At 34.3% G+C, this 7106-nt stretch overlaps 1 long non-coding RNA gene across 1 annotated transcript; it reads left to right on the forward strand.

The window, feature by feature from the left end:
- The first annotated feature begins 3827 nt into the window (after nt 1-3827).
- Nucleotides 3828-5718, forward strand: LOC135844894 (uncharacterized). The gene is made up of 2 exons (XR_010558663.1): nt 3828-3991; nt 4106-5718. It is a non-coding gene; the product is annotated as an uncharacterized LOC135844894 (long non-coding RNA).
- The last annotated feature ends 1388 nt before the right edge of the window (nt 5719-7106 follow it).

A 7106-nucleotide genomic window follows, 5' to 3' on the forward strand; every position in this document is an offset into this window, starting at 1 on the left:
GTGAAAATTCAAAGTTTCAAACATCTGCTGGAGGCTTCACGAATTTTCAAAAACGTCGCTGGAGGCTCCAAAGCGACTTGAAATTCACCTGCAGTACTTCGTAGCGTATTGAAATTAGTTTTTAGAATAAATGTCAGCTTTACAACTCCAATTTGATGAAATTTTGTGAAAATTCAAAGTTTCAAAAATCTGCTGGAGGCTTCAGTACTGCTCAAAATGGTTTGAAACAGTTTCTAATCGATTTTGCATGTCGAAAATAGGGTATATCCCAAATTTCAGCTTTGTAGGTCAATTTGGTAAAATTTTGATTTTTTCCCTCATTTTTGGCCTAAATTCGATTTTCAAAAATTCACCAAAAATCGAAAAACGCACTTTAGCAAATATCTGCGATTTCGGCTGACCTGTCAATCAAAATGGCCGCCATTTTGTAAGTAAGACCAACTTTTTTTGGGCAAGTTTGCTTTAAAATGTTCCTTAGGATCTCCCCTTTAAGAAAAAAAGTGCCATACCTAGGTCATTCCATGCCAATTCTACCAAAAAATGCGATTTTGAAAGTCATGTCTTTCGACTTCGCTCAATTTTTTTTTGCAATATCTACCCACCCAGTAAGTAAGAAATCCGTAATCAGTTTGGTTCCAGCCCCCTCAGGGGGCGGGTGGGGGGGAGGGCTTCCATTATTTTCACATTGTCTCGAGGTACTCAACTACAGCAGCACATTCCTCCGAAGCTATAATACTTTGATCAAAACAGATTTCACAGTTCGAAAGGGTATTAAACTTTGAACTTTTTAAGCATTTTGAAATTTTCAAAATTTGAAAATTGAACTTTTAAATTGAAAGTTCAAATTTCAAAATAACGCTGTAAGTGGGAGCTACCATTTAAAATTTTGAAAAAATTTTCATAGATGTACTTTTTGGTGCTTTTTTGAAATATTGAAGTTTCGAGATGGGGTCTCTTGATGGAGGGGGCGCACCCTCACCTCCAATTTTGAGCAAAACTTTTAAAAAAATCTGGAGCATGTGATATATTGAATTGTATGTTTTTCGTATCGCTGAACACGAATATGACATTAGATTTTTGATTAGATCCCATCCACGGCCCCCAGCACCTCCCCAAATGGGGTAAAAGTTCAAAATAGGGGTTTTTTCGTGCGACACATCTAATACTTAGTATGTTTTTGGTGACACTGAACACGAATATGACGTCAGATTTTCGATTGGATCCCATCCACGGCCTCCAACAATTTTTTTGAACTTTTACCAATTTGGGGATGTTCGGGGAGCCATGGGTGAGGTGAATTTGAAAAAATAAGGGAGGTGTCGGGGGCCGACGATGGGTCCAATAAAAAATCTGACGTCTTATTCGTGATCAGCGTCCCCTAAAACATGCTATTTGATGTGTCGCACTAAAAAAACCTATTTTGAACTTTTACCCCATTTGGGGAGGTGCTGGGGGCCGTGGATGGGGTCCAATCAAAAATCTAACGTCATATTCGTGTTCAGAGTTACGAAAAACATACAATTCGATATATCACATGCCCCAGATTCTCTTTCGAAAGTTTCGCCCGAAATTGGGGGTGAGGGTGCGCCCCCTCCATCAAGAGATTCCATCTCGGAACTTCAATATTTCAAAAAAGCACCCAAAGGTAGATCTATGGAAATTTTTTCAGAATTTTAAATTGTAGCTCCCTTTTATAGCGCCATTTTGAAATTTGAACTTTCAATTTGAAAGTTCAAATTTCAAAGGAGGAGTATCGATAAGGCCATTTTTTGGGCCCGGACAGTTATCGACTCAACTACTCTTAAAATGTTGTAATAGATGTCCCAAATACGAATCCGTGGTTTGTTGACCCAAAATGACCAGGTTTTGGGCTCCAGGGGTTCCCAAAGTTGTGAATAAATAAAGAATTTTAGGAACCACTGAATATTATTTTCAAAACCTTTTTCAGCGTAATATATTTGTTTGAACCTGATAAACGTTATCCGAAGTGATTTTTCCATTTTCGACCTTCGGAGGCAAAAATTGGGGGTTTTGATTTTTTGAAAATTTTGGAACCACCATTTTGGACCTACCCCTTTGAGCCCCGCTAAAAAGCTTTTTACAGTAAATTAGTATCCGAAAGACGTCCATCTTACCAAATTTTGAGCTCAATAAAATTTTGCACTGGTAGGTACTCAAAAATCCAGTTTTCCAAGTTTTCGTCATTTCGATATTTTGGGAACCCCTGGAAAACTAGAAACCTGCGATTTGCGCCAAACGTAACGTTCTAAGGTATATATTCGATAATCTCGATGAAAAAGTTAAATTAGGCTCCCTGTATATTCGTAATTTTGAACCCCCTTTTTAGAGCCCTCCACTTTAGGCACCCCTAAAAAAGGCGTTTATGCACATTTTTTCAAATAAATTGAAGAATTTATTTTTGAAACACAGTAGCAAGTGCTCAATAGTTTTTCATATGATTTTTCCTGTAACATTCAAAATTGAGCTATTTTGGGTCAAATTCTGAGATTTAACTCTTCGAAAAGACGTGAAAATAACGTTTTCACGATTTCAACGAAGTCAAAATGTCAGAATTTGACCCCAAATAGCTCAATTTTGAAAGTTACAGGAAAAATCATATGAAAAATTATCGAGCACTTGCTAGTGTGTTTCAAATGTAAATTCTTCAAATTATTTGAAAAAATATGCATAAACGCCTTTTTTTTAGGGGTGCCTAAAGGGGGGGGCTCTAAAATAAGGGTTCAAAATTACGAATATGCAGGGAGCTTAATTAAACTTTTTCATTTGGATAATTAAATATATACCTCAAAACGTTACGTTTGGCGCAAATCACAGGTTTCTAGTTTTCCAGGGGTTCCCAAAATATCAAAATTACAAAAAATATGAAAATTGAATTTTTGAGTACCAGCGCAAAATTTTATTGAGCTCAAAATTTGGTAAGATAGACGTCTTTCAGATACTAATCAACTGTAAAAAGCTTTTTAGAGGGGCTCAAAGGGGTAAGTCCAAAATTGTGGTTCTAAAATTTTCAAAAAATCAAAACCCCAATTTCTGCCCCCGAGGGCCAAAAATAGAAAAATCATCTCGCATGACGTTAATCAGGTTCAAACAGATATACAAAAAAGTTTTTGAAAGTAATACTCAGTGGTTCCTAAAATAATCTCTTTATTCGCAACTTTGGGAACCCCTGGAGCCCAAAAAGTGGTCATTTTTGGTCAACTAACCACGGATTCGTATTTGGTATATTTATTACAACATTTTAAGAGTGGTCGAGTCGATAACTGTGCGGGCCCAAAAAATGGCCTTATATCGATACTCTTCCTTTCGAAAATTCTAAAATGCTTAAAAAGTTCAAAATTTAATACACTTTTGAACTGTGAAATGAGTTTTGATCAAAGTATCATAGTTTTGGAGGAATGCGCTGCTGAAGTTGAGTACCTCGAGACAATGTGAAAATAATGGAAGTCCCCCCACTCGCCCCCTGAGGGACTGGAACCAAATTGATTGCAGGTTTCTTACTTACTGAGTGGGTAGGTAGATATTATGAAGAAAAAATTGAGCGAAATCGAAAGACATGACTCAAAAACGTTGATCGAATTGACATGGAATGACCCTAAGATAGAATGTATACCAATCTATCATTTCGAAACCGTTAAGTACTTAATTTTACTAATGAACTACTCGAAATCTATTTCCCAATCATTTCTACACGTACTTAAAAATTATCAATAACTACCAAAACGATAAAAAATTCAACAGATTAAATTCTTAAAACCGCAGATAATTTTCAAACTGACAAAATTTTCTACCCCAAAAATTCATTAGACGTTTTCAAAAGCTCGATAACGTTTGTATCCGTTCCGTCCATCTATAGTTGAATTTTTAGTTTCAAATAAGAATATAATTGGGTTTCATTGATATAAACTCTCCTAAAACCAGAGTAAATTCTTAAACGTTGTGAGAGTGTTCAATTCTTGCTAGTCTAGCACAGGTAATGTTTCAATTTCCGAATTTTAAAAATCTCAATTCATTATCACACACACAAATAGGTAATAATTTCATCGAGTAAACCTATAATAAAATCTCTACGTTATGTTCATTACAGCTTACGAATCAATATTTAAGCACTCCCCACATCAACATCCACTTCCAAGAAATTATTTCCAAAGCCATGACTTTTTTGGACAAGTGGATTTTCGATCCCCAAAATGTTAGAGAACATGGATCTTCTCGAGCTCCTCAAGCCATCTACAGAACAACAAGATTCCCAAATTGAGGAAACCCGAAAAATACAAAATTATACCACAAAATGGTAAGATACGTGTATTACCATTCCATGGAGTACGAGTCCAACGCCTCCATACGAAAAAATGGTGTACACCGATATACAGCAGATAAAATATAGGTATCTATTTACCATCTAAAAAGAAAAAAAAAATTGGCAAATCTTAATGACATGTAAGTTGTATTTCACTTAATATAGTGCTTCTTTGGATCCGCAACTCCATCTAAACCGGGAAAAAGATATGGAGGCCAAATAGGTATGAAAATCTCCATTTTATCGAAGATGAAATATTTGGAATCCACAAATTTATTTGTCAACTTCGGTTCTGCTTCTGAAGGTGGTATTAACGAACCGAAAAAAATACTGTCTATAGACAACAAAATGATCAAGATAGAAAAAAATCACAGACAATCAGTATTTCAATGCTTGCAATTATTTAGCAGATTATCACAAGACATTTAAAACTCAAAGCAGCGAAAACTTTGAAAAAATATCCGTATTCGTCTCCCAGAACCTTCCACTCGAATACAAATTTAAACATAATCTACAGATCGATCTTTACAATGAAAAGTACATATATGGCATATTGTTTTTTATCACGCGAAGAACTGCGATTCCATCATTATGCAAACGATCCAAAAAAAACTACAGAATTGAATGTTGAAGAAACAATTAGCAACGAATTCGACATCTAATTTAGAACACTTTGACCGTTGCTACGAAGATAGAAACCTGCTGTTACGATGAAGTAGGAACAAGAAAAAAACAGACCAAGAAGATTTGGGAAGACAAGTCGATCGGAACACGAAAATAAATGGATTAATTGAATGAGGAAAAGAAGGTGAACAGAGTGCTGAAGAACGATAAAAGAATCTAGTGATGAGTCCGAGGCATCGAAACCTATACGTAGTAATCGGTTAGCTGTCCAAGACAACCATCTAAAGTTGATTGTTTCACCGCCAGAACTGCATACTCTCATTCCCAGAAAGTTTACTTTGCATATTATCGAGATATCGACCCCAGATTATGTTAAAGAAAATGAATGGAACGTGCATATTATAAAAAAAATGTTGATCTACAGAATTACACGTCGTGAGTTTTGTCCACCCAGATTCGCGAGTGAGATTGATGAAAGATTTGAAAAATTTTGAAAAATTATCGTTTACTGTTGTCAAACTCATTCACCAGATCTTAGCTGGAGTAATAATATGTTTTTTGGTTCCGAAGTTCATCTACAGCAGCAAGAATTACTCGAATGTTGGTTACAATATCAAAATACAGGAGATTTGACCAAATTACATTTTATTCTAATTCTAGAATAATTAATGCTTCGTATTATTTTTACTCGTACTTGTGAAAAATCATATTCTTGTTAGAAAATATAACAAAATACCTATATATTTTTTAAAATACCAATATATATAATATTTCGATGAGGTTTTTCAATTCCAAACTCTGAAATAATTTGACAAGCTGTAAAAATGTATCTTTCAGAAGTCTTACGTTATATCTCCGAGTGATATCAACCGATAGACTTGAAATTTGATATGATGATAGAAGTATTGAAAAGCGATGACCTTGAATTTTTTCAATTTTTTTTTGTCCTCGACAATGACTTTGAATGTAACTTTGAAAAGTTCGAATGCCTTTGAAGCCGAGTCAGAATTACTGAAAAAATTATATAAAAATTGATTTTACGTTTTTTTAGTGAATTTTGTACTTTTGATGGATTTTTTTGAGAATTTTTCAAGGATGGTGCTGCATCGTTGTCGAAAAACCATTTTTTATTGGAAGATGTTTTCATTGAAATGAACGACTCACTTGTAAAACATCCTTCTCGAAATTTGAAATTTTTCGATCTAGAATTAAAAATAAAGCTGGGAAAATTTATCCATGGAAAAATTAAAGACTCGTTGTAGGTTCTGAAAATACCTGAAATTGGTTGTATTCGAGTCAAGGAATTATATAGACTAAAATCGACAGAAAATGTCTAAATAAATGAGCCTTATGATATGTCATTTTGGAAAATTCGACTTGTATTTTTCCCAAACCAGTCAGAATTCATCTGATAATCAAAAATTCATGCACTTATTTGAACTAAAAAACACGAAATTTTGCAGAATCAGCAGTCTAGACGATCTTCCAGGGGTACCAATAAACTCTGAATGACCTGAATAAAGATACTAGCGCTCAAATTCATCGCAATCCTTTCCAGAGCAAAATCGAAATTTCTGAAAAACATTGAAGATTCAAATTTTGCTACGAATTCAAATCTTTCGATTCAACCTTATCAAAACGAGTTAAAATATTGCAAAAAGTTCAAAAAGTTTTACGAAAATGGGATTCAAGCATTTCTGAAGAATTTTAGGATCAAAATGGGACACTGACTTTCAGCATTTCCTAAAAACTGTCACGCAATTTTATCTAAATGTGTTGGAATTTCACTAAAAACCCAAATATTCCAAATAAAAAATGTATTCTGGGCATTTCTGGAGAGCTTTGGATCCAAAATTGGGTAAATTTTCGGTCATTTTTGATCAAGTATCATACGACTTATCAAAATTGGTTAAAATTTTGCAAAAAAATTTAAATAGATACAGTATTTCAACAAAAAAAAAAAAGTTTTCAGGATTTCTGAATAATTTTCAGCTCGAAATTGGGTAATGATTTTTGAGATTACTGAACGAAATAGTTTAAGCAAAAAATCCAAATACATATCTCAAAAAAAATGTTTTTTTGTTGGGGGGGGGGGATTTTTGAAGAATTTTGAGCTCGAAATTGGGTAATGATTTTTGAGATTTCTAAACGAAATGGCTTCAGC

The sequence above is a fragment of the Planococcus citri genome, chromosome 4 (assembly GCF_950023065.1).
Source record: "Planococcus citri chromosome 4, ihPlaCitr1.1, whole genome shotgun sequence".
NCBI lineage: Eukaryota > Metazoa > Arthropoda > Insecta > Hemiptera > Pseudococcidae > Planococcus > Planococcus citri.